The 9,242-nt window shown below is 45.5% G+C and overlaps 1 non-coding gene across 1 annotated transcript; it reads left to right on the top strand.

Moving 5' to 3' along the window:
• The first annotated feature begins 3,576 nt into the window (after positions 1-3,576).
• Positions 3,577-3,650, top strand: Trnan-guu (transfer RNA asparagine (anticodon GUU)). Its single transcript has one exon. It is a non-coding gene; the product is annotated as a tRNA-Asn (tRNA).
• Positions 3,651-9,242: the final 5,592 nt, after the last annotated feature.

Raw genomic sequence — 9,242 nt, 5'->3', positions numbered from 1 at the left:
CGGGTTTAAGGAAGCGAAATCCATGATGCGTTGGTGGAGCAGATGGGAAGCATGATGTGAATCGACTTAAGAGGACCTTGAGGACATCGACTGGAATCTTCTGTGCCCGATTTCCGATCCGAACATCGGATCATCCGGAACATCCGAACATCAACGCTGTACCAGCTGTTGCCTACTTTTCCTTAAATACGGGGCTGAGCCAACCGATCTCTTGGTTCATCAATGGAGCAGATGGGAAATGTGACGAATTCCACTTAGAAATAACAATCCCGAGGGTATTAGATCGAATCTGGATCAGGCCGTAAAAATCGAAGTGAAATAGACTTCGATGGAAGCAAAAAAATAAGAAGGTAAATATAACTTTCTTTTTTTTTTTGCTTTTTTCCTGACTTTCTTTTGACAACTCTTTCACCAGAGACTTGGTACGCAGATTGAAGCTGGCCGTATATCAGCCGAATATTTCGCCAAAATTGGCTTTAACCCTTTGGAGCCGAAGGGGTCAATATGACCCCGGCGATGAAACCGAGCATAAGAAACGTGTTCGAGACCAGCGAGGTTGCGGCAGCGAAGACAAAAAATCCGGCTCCAAAGGGTTAAAGCAGATCTATTACCGTCTACCCCCGTTCGTTTGACCGCATCTAATCTGAACACTTTTTAATTTGACCCCCTCTAATCTGCACATCGTTCAAATTAAAAATGGCTCAAACTTCATTCTGCTAATGGAACGGGGTGAAACGGAACGCAGAATCAAAACAAAACATAAAATGAGGCTGCCAGCAGTGGGATTTTTCGTCGTCCATAGGGTTGCTAGATGTTCAAACTAAAAATGAACCCCGTTGGTTTGCATGAGGTGTCGTTCAAACCAACGGGGGTAGACGGTATAGGATGTAGTTCTGGTAAGCTCTGTTAACATTGCTCTTCATGTGAATATAGAACCAACTTGGTGCCAATTTTTACGGCTTAGTGGTTAATTGGGTAATATTTATATACGGTGGCGCCTTTGTTTACATGCGGTGAACGGAAGAAAAGTTTGCTTCATTGATCCATAGGCCTTTTCAGTTGACAGGTCCGCGTATGCCACTGTTTACAACTGCCGAAAAAAGGCGCAAACGCTGAACTGTCAGTTTCATAGGAGAACTGTCAAAGGCCCCCAAAATCAGCTGATTTTAGACGTCAAATGAAAAGGCCCAATCTTAAGAATCCTGATCTGGGACATCCTGATGAACAATTGACAAATTACTCTTCCACTTATTTATAGAAAGCTCAACAGCTAGAGAATCGGAGGTCAGAGTAGAAAAGACATGAAAACATTCATTGACGGCCTCTTGATATTCTCGATAGTCGAATGTATTGTAAAAATCATATTTTCTTTAAACGAGTTCATCCCAATATCCCAATCTTGATTATGATATTAATTCTGTTATCAGTGTTATTTATCTATTTACACAGTTCTATCTACCTGAAGGAAGAAAACAAAAAGAAAAACTTGTTTCGCAAATTCCAGAACAACCAACCAAAAATTAGACCAGTAGTGCCAAAGCCAGCAACCTCATCTGGCTCAACCCAAAAAATAAAAGCTCAACAACACTCAATCATCTCACCATCAGCAACAGAAGAAACCTGTTATTGTGATTTCCGATTTTTAGATGTGTTGGTTGTGTTGCTGGAACTGCGATACGATTATCTCTCTATTCCATGTTCACGACACACAAGCTTGCAATCGCCTGATGCCTGTTGATTTCCAAAGACGCCTGGCTGGTGGAGAATCGCACGTTCCGTCAACTCTTCTTGGCATATAGAACTTCGACCCAACTTTTTCCGTTTATCCGCATGTTTGCATGTTTTCATCATTCGGTGGACTTTGTTATGGTGGTGCCATTTCCAACCATCCGTCATTGGTGTGTTGTGAGTGACTTGATTCTGTCGGTTTGCAATCCTCCATGCTTCCCGAACCAGTCGCATACAAACGTATGGTACCTACAGGCGCGCGGGTTCTTGGAACAAGAATGCGCCGCAAGCAGAAACGCACAGTAAGGGGAGGGACAGTCGGATTCTAAAAATAGCAACCCTTGCGCCGTGACTGTTTGCGCACTTGTTGTCATCATCATCGTTCGTCGGTCCGTCCCGACTCGACTGTTGTATCGCATCGCATCGCAGTGATCGCAGTGGGTACCGTTTTGATTGGCGTTTCGTTCGTCGCTTATACTTGGACGAACTGCTAAACTGTGGTGTGTTCAACCTGGCTGGGTGGCGCGCGGGTCGCGGCCTCCTTCGATTGGTGTGCGTTTGCGTTTTGCGAATGAGCTCCTGAGTGGCGAAAATAAAGACTCGCGGAGGTGAGTGCGTCGAGTGCCACCAATTTGTGAGAGTTCGCGTTCGCGAATTTGTCACGGAAGGTCAGGGACAACGTGCGCCGAGAGGTGGATGGCTGTGGTTCTCAAACCACGGGACGGGCACGGGGACATGGCGATGTACGCGGCGGTACAGGTTAAAGTTGTTGTAGAGCACATCACAGCACAGAAAGGGTAGTGTTGGTAGTGTTTACTATACGACCTCTCTAACATCTGTGCACAGATGGTAAACAGTAACTGTTATTGGGCTTGTTTTGCTAAAGCGCACAGCGGAGCAGCCGATGAACGGGCAATCATTGGGATTTCTCAGGTGTTCGTATGGCATCATAATTTGTATGGGGAGCGATTGAAATTTACGGAGAAGAGTTTTCAGCAATAGCAGGGTAGATTGATTGGACTACACCATGTAGGACAAGAACTGGATTCGCCAACTTTGATAGCCCCAGAAGAAACGAAGCGATTTATTGTTGTTTGTTGACGTGTATTTCAACTCAAATGCAGAAAAAGAGCAAGATTCTTTACATTTTCAAGTTCACACACCAACCGAGCGTTTCCGCTCGTTTTCCATCACCAACTGATGGAGCGCGCTGGAGGTTCGTATCTAAAATTAGACAACTTGGAGAAAGAAAAAAAAATCACTCCTCTCATCCAAGCTGCCATCGACGACGACACGGTACCGTATCCAAGCAACCTTATGGCTGCCGCCAGCAGATAGGACATTCCGAGATCTAAAAATAGAGCGAAATCCCCTTCGTTCCTGTGGGTAAAAGTAGCACTCACGACGACGACGTCGATGCTCCCATCCCAGCCAGTACAGACGCTTGGGCGTGTTCTATTTACAAGTGCGCCCACCCGGAACCCCCTTTCCCAGCAGCTCCCCAACAACTCACCGACTTTCCAATCCCGTAGCAGTAGGCGATGGGAATGCTAAAATTGGAAAATTTTAACCTCACCAAAAGTGAATTTGGTTACGGTTGCCGATTTCACCCTCTCCTGAGCGCTCGCGCTCATCGTACCCATCAATCGCTGGATATCCCAAACAGGAACGCATTACATGGTGTGGTTCGTTTCGCATGTGTGTTCATGTGAAGTGAAGGGGAGGGGGTGGTCTCTCAATCGCAGTAGAATGATTGCACAACCTACTTGGATGAGAACAATCATCAAGTAAGAATAAAACTGCCGTTGTGCAGCCAGGAGTGCCTCGGAAGGACACTCACTCATAACAGCCTCCGTGGCGCAATCGGCTAGCGCGTTCGGCTGTTAACCGAAAGGTTGGTGGTTCGAGCCCACCCGGGGGCGGGAGTTTTGTTTTTTCGAGGCCTTGAAACTACACGACATTGGGTATTCGGAGGTGCAAATAAATAGGGGTTTGACTGAACTGGTTGACGATTTAGGGGCATCTGGGGTAATACGCACTGTCGAGGCAAAACGCACCCCCTTTGTTTTTCAGGGATTATCGGTTTTAGAGCTTTGAAACCTTATCAGTCTAATAGAACGTCTTAATAAATGAGCATCTGGAAAATTTTACATATCTGCGTTACGTAATTAGTGAGAAAAATGAATAAAATTGAAAAGCACGATTCTGATGTAATTTTCCCGATCGTTTGTCGAATGATTTGATGGTGAAAATCGACCAAACATCTAATGCTGTTGTGTTTATTCAGATCATTGAGGGCAATGCTAAGCATAGGAAAAATAACTTAAACAGTAATCTACGTAAATTATATGTTTTAAACAATTTTATTTTTTGCTATTGATTGGGGCAATATGCACTCCATTCGTTGGGGCAAAACGCACCTATAGAAAACAAGTTGTAATATTATCTATGAGTGCTCTGTAAGTAATCGCAAACAAAATTGAGCTATTGTTTGTCTTAAAACCTTATAAAACATGCATTTTGTCTAAGAAGTAAAAAGATTTCTAAACTCGACGGTGCATCTTGCCTCAATGTTGTGGTGCGTCTTGCCCCATTGTTGTAGTGCATTTTACCCCGAGCAAGGGTGCATACTGCCCCGCATAAACATACGAAGCCGTAATGTTAGTCTTTACAAAAAACGTTATTTTCTAGAGCTGAACTGTATTAAGGCTTAAATTTTGTTTGGTTTCTCTTAGAATGAAAGTATATGCAATGAATGCATGCATTAAACCAATAAATTATTGCCTTTTTATATGCATTTGGACGCATCTTCCTTAAGTGGTGCGTATTACCCCAGAATCCCCTACTACAGACTAATGACAAGTTCATATTATTTTCATAGGTTGCTGCGATTCGTTATATCTAACACTCCGCCTCGACATCGATAGCGACATTTCCTGCACCTTCAAGGGGCTGTCCATTTATTACGTAAGGGAATTTTCACGATTTTTCGACACCCCCACCCCCCCTTGTAAGATTTTTTGTATGAGAACCAAAATATTTTTGTATGACGCGTAAGATTTCAAAAACCGCCCCTCCCCCCATAAACCCTTACGTAATTAATGGACAGCCCCCAAGTAGCTTTCCGAGTTTGACGCTTGTTAGTGTTTGGTCATCATGTCTACCGCCAACATGTCTTCAGTGGAACAATAAATACAACAAACTGATGGTATTCTTCCTTTTCAGGTCCTTGATGAAGCAGTATTTCGTGTCGACGTGCTTCGACCACTGATCCACCTTTTCGTTCTCCACCTGCCGAATGCAGCTTTGGTTATTCTCACGTATGCGGATCGGAAGAACCATGGTGCACCCTTTTGTCCAGGTCCTTGAGCAACTTACGCAACCATTGAACCTCCTGACATGCTTTTGCCAAAGCGATGAACTCTGATTCGGTCGACGACCGAGCCACACATGACAGTTTCCTTGAGGTCCAACCAGAAGTTGATTGCCCAGTCGGCGTCGCAGTCAACTTCCAGGTCGCTATCTACCGCTCCTAGCTTCGGATGGAAATTCCGAGTGTTGTAGAGGTACCTTAGCACCCTTTTTGCTTCTGTCCCTAACCCGGGGCTGACTGAATGAACGTCCAAGAATTGTAGTACTGATCGAGATATTCGGTCGTGAAATCACCGTAATGTACAGCAAACCAGCCACCAGACTTTGGTACTGATCGCCGTTCGGTAGTAAAGCTGAGTCCTCCTCCTTCTGCTGGTAACCAGAGATAGAAATACTCTCATCGTGAATTAACTCGCGAGTGTAAAACCAACAAACGGTTTACTCACGGTGCCGAGAGTAAGCCGTGTGTGAGTTTATTCGCACCCGCTTGCTTCACGAGTATGAAGCAAAACAAAAACAAAAACACTCATGAATTTTTATTCGCGAAGAACAAGTGGAGATGCGGGAATTGCATTTTACTGCGATTTTAATAGCAAAACAAGTAATTTTCCATCAGATAGTAGTGTTTTGTGCTTTATTGTTCCTGAAAAGTTAATCTGTCGGCCGTGTAAATTCGTTTTTTCACAAAATTGAAAAATGTTCAGAGCTGCTTAGCGAATCAATCACGAGTGCGACCAGCTTCGTTGGCTCGCGAGTGAAGGAAGTGCGAATATATTCTGGCTTCTGTTGTTCACGAGTAGGATAGCTTTGCGTTTGTGTCTACTCAGCTGCATTCGCGACTACGAAGGTTGATGAGCCGGGAAACACTCTTTCTTCCTACGGGGTTTCTCATGGGAGTATGAGTGAAAAAAAAAGCAAAAAATCTTCCCTCCTTCACTTTCTCACAGAAAACCGCAAACAAAATCATCACCTTCGTAGTCCCCAATTCCTCACTGTTTACCATCACACCATGACACGCTTCTGCCAAAGCGATGAACTCTGATTCGGTCGACGACAGAGCCACACATGACAGTTCAGGCCGAACATTTCAATAGGTCCTATCTGCATTTGAGAGGCTCTCTTTATTCGCTTTCTCTTTCAATTATTGCAATATAATGGAAAACTTTTCAACTACTTTTGCAGTACAAATCAAAAGACGACTGATTTGACCATCGTTCTATGCAAGGAGATAATCATAATTGGCCAAACCTTGCTGCAAGTGTCGTGATGTACGCTTGCTGATTGATGCACATTCCACCCCCCCCCCCCCCCTCCTCCATCAGGCTGTTTGATGACCTGGATCCTTTCGAAGTGCTTGATGTCACCCACCAAAGTCAATTTAAAGTATCGGCCACAGGTATGCAATGAGCCATTTTACGAAGTGATAACAATGTTGATGATGATATTGATTTTCACGGGTTAGGACGCTACCTCCTGTCAAAATTTCATTCATAAAATCGGCTCGTAAAATGAACTATTATCTCTTCAAACTCGTCCTTGTAGTAGCAGCAGCAAGCCACCCAAAAATCGTCCACATAGATCAGGCCGAACGATTGTTGTCCATTTCTCGTCCGGCCGTAGAGATACACTTCACCTGATGACTGCACGAATCCAGCTTGTTTGAACACATCGTCGATCGTTTTTTTTTTCCAGACCCGTGCCGCTTGATTGAGCCCATACAGACTCTGCTTGAGGGGGGACACACCGGCGGAGTTGCCGGTCTCGTACCCAGGAGGTTGCTACGTGAAGACCTCTTCATTTAATTCAGCCGCCACCGTTAGCAGCGAAAGTAAGGTGACCTGCCTGGCCACCGAGGCGAAGACCTCGTCATAGTCGCATCCCTTTTTTTTTTTTTTTTGGAAAAGCCTTCGGCAACTAATCTGGCTTTATACCGCATGACGTTGCCGGTTTTATCCTCCTTGCGCTTGAACACCCACTTGCAATCAACCTTCTTGCGGTCGATTGGCAACGTGATGATCTCCCACGTATCGCTTTCCATCAGGGAACGGAATTCCTCGTCCATCGCTGTCTTCCTGAAAACACTTTCCGGACTGGCCATTGCTTCTTCGTAGACTCATCGTTCAGCATCCGACTGCGGAACCATTCCTATCATTTCGCGGTATCGCACTAGAGGAATACCCTTGATTTGACGCATCGATCTCCGGGGAAACGCAGCGCCTTCATCCAGCATTGAATCGTCGGCAGCGTCGTAACCGCATTTTTCATCGTCCAGGTAATCATTATCGCTGTCCAAACCATCCAACGGTTCTTGATTGACCGCCGGCGTAGCCTCGACTTCGACTGGCCTCGATCCAAGCTCGAAATCAACGACATTTTCCGCTTCCTGATGCCCACTGACGCTGTCGGCCTGCTCAAGACGCTCCTCCTCAACGAAATTTGCGTCACGACTGATTTCCACGACCACTTTTCGAGTTGATCGGTCCAAGAAGCGGCATACCTTATGGTCCGGTGAGTACCCAACGAACGTTAGCTTCGTCGACGTCGGGTTCAGCTTCTGCGGACGTGCGCCGTACCGAAGATCTTCAGGTGCGTCACATCCGGCTTCCTTCCGTGCCAGTGCTGGAACGGAGTTGTCAGAACCGACTCTCGAACTCCGCAATCGTACAGCTTCAGCCCATTCGCCAGGTTCTCCCTAACCATCTCTTCGAGCGCATTGGAATCGCGATGCCAAAATCGCCGATGCCACACGTGTTGGCAGTCCACGTTGTGGTGATCTTCTTTCGTTGTTCTCACCTTGTAGAGTTCAGCGGTTTTGATCGCGGCCGCTGCTAGTTAGTTGACCACCGACGAGAATCCGACCCCTCAAACTCTTTGAAATGCCTTGACACCTGTGATACCTATGGAACCCCACTGAAACAAGTTCCTTTGAAACTCCTCTGAAGCTCCCCTGAAATCCCCCTGATGCTTGTGATTCTGAAATCCCCCAGGAATCTCTCTTGAGACCACTGAAACGCCTCTGAAATCCCCTGAAGCTCACCTGAAAGCCAGAGAAACACCCCGCTCTGAACGCCCTGAAACGCCTTGAAACAACTCTGACACCCACTGGTACTTACTAAAAACCTGTGAAGATGTTTAAAACTCCTCGGGAATTTCTTTGAAAATTTCTGAAACGTTCCGAAAGCCTCTGAAACCCTTGAAACCCACGGAAAATCCTTGGAACCCTTCTAAACCATACTGAAACGCCCTTCAAACTCACCTGAAAGCCTGTGAAGTCCTTAAAATCTCCCGGAAGCTCATATAGTATAGAGCCTCCTGAAATGCCCTAAAACGTCTCTAATGTTCTTTGAAGCACGACTGAAAGCATGGAAAACCCTCTGAAACGTCCCTGCAGCGCCCCCCTGAAGCTCTCCAAAAATATCTTAAATCTACTTAAAATGCCTCTGAAACCACACCAGAAGCTCATTCGAAAGCCTGTAAAGCCCCTAAACACTCCAGGAAATTCCTGTGAAGCCTCTTGAAATCTCTTTGCAACGCCTTGAAATTTCTCTGAAACCCCTCTGGATCTCTCCAGGAGTTCCCCACGGAATTCTTCCAAGATTCCCCCAAGAATTGTTGCAGGATTTTCCTGTAAATTTCTCCAAGATTATCCAGGGATCTATTCCAGGATTTTCTCGGAATTCCATTCAAAATTTTAATGGGAATTCATCCAGGATTTCACCAGGCACTCTTCCAGGATTCCCCAGGGAATTCTTTCAGGATTTCCCTGGCAATTCCTTGAGGAGTTTTCTGGGAAATCCTTCCGGCAGTTCCCCGAACATTCATTCAGGTGCTCCTGCGATTTTGTTTCCAGGACTGCTCCGGAAATCCATCCAGGGGTTCCCTAACAATACTTCTAGGAGCTGCAGAATTTCTCCAGGAATTCCTCTACTAGTTCTTTAGGAGCTCCTTCAGCAGATCCTTCACAGATCCATCCAGAATTTCCTCCCAAATTTTCTCCAGGAATTTCTCGGGAATCCCTCCATTGGTTCCTCAGGAATACTTCCAGAAGTTCCACAGGAAATCATGGAGTAGTTTACCAAGAATTCCTTCGGTATTAATGTAAGAATTCCTCCATGATTTTCCTGGAAATTTGTCTGACTTTC

The sequence above is a fragment of the Aedes albopictus genome, unplaced genomic scaffold, assembly GCF_035046485.1.
Source record: "Aedes albopictus strain Foshan unplaced genomic scaffold, AalbF5 HiC_scaffold_183, whole genome shotgun sequence".
In the NCBI taxonomy this organism is placed as follows: Eukaryota; Metazoa; Arthropoda; class Insecta; order Diptera; family Culicidae; genus Aedes; species Aedes albopictus.
This window is presented reverse-complemented; position numbering and strand designations above follow the sequence as displayed.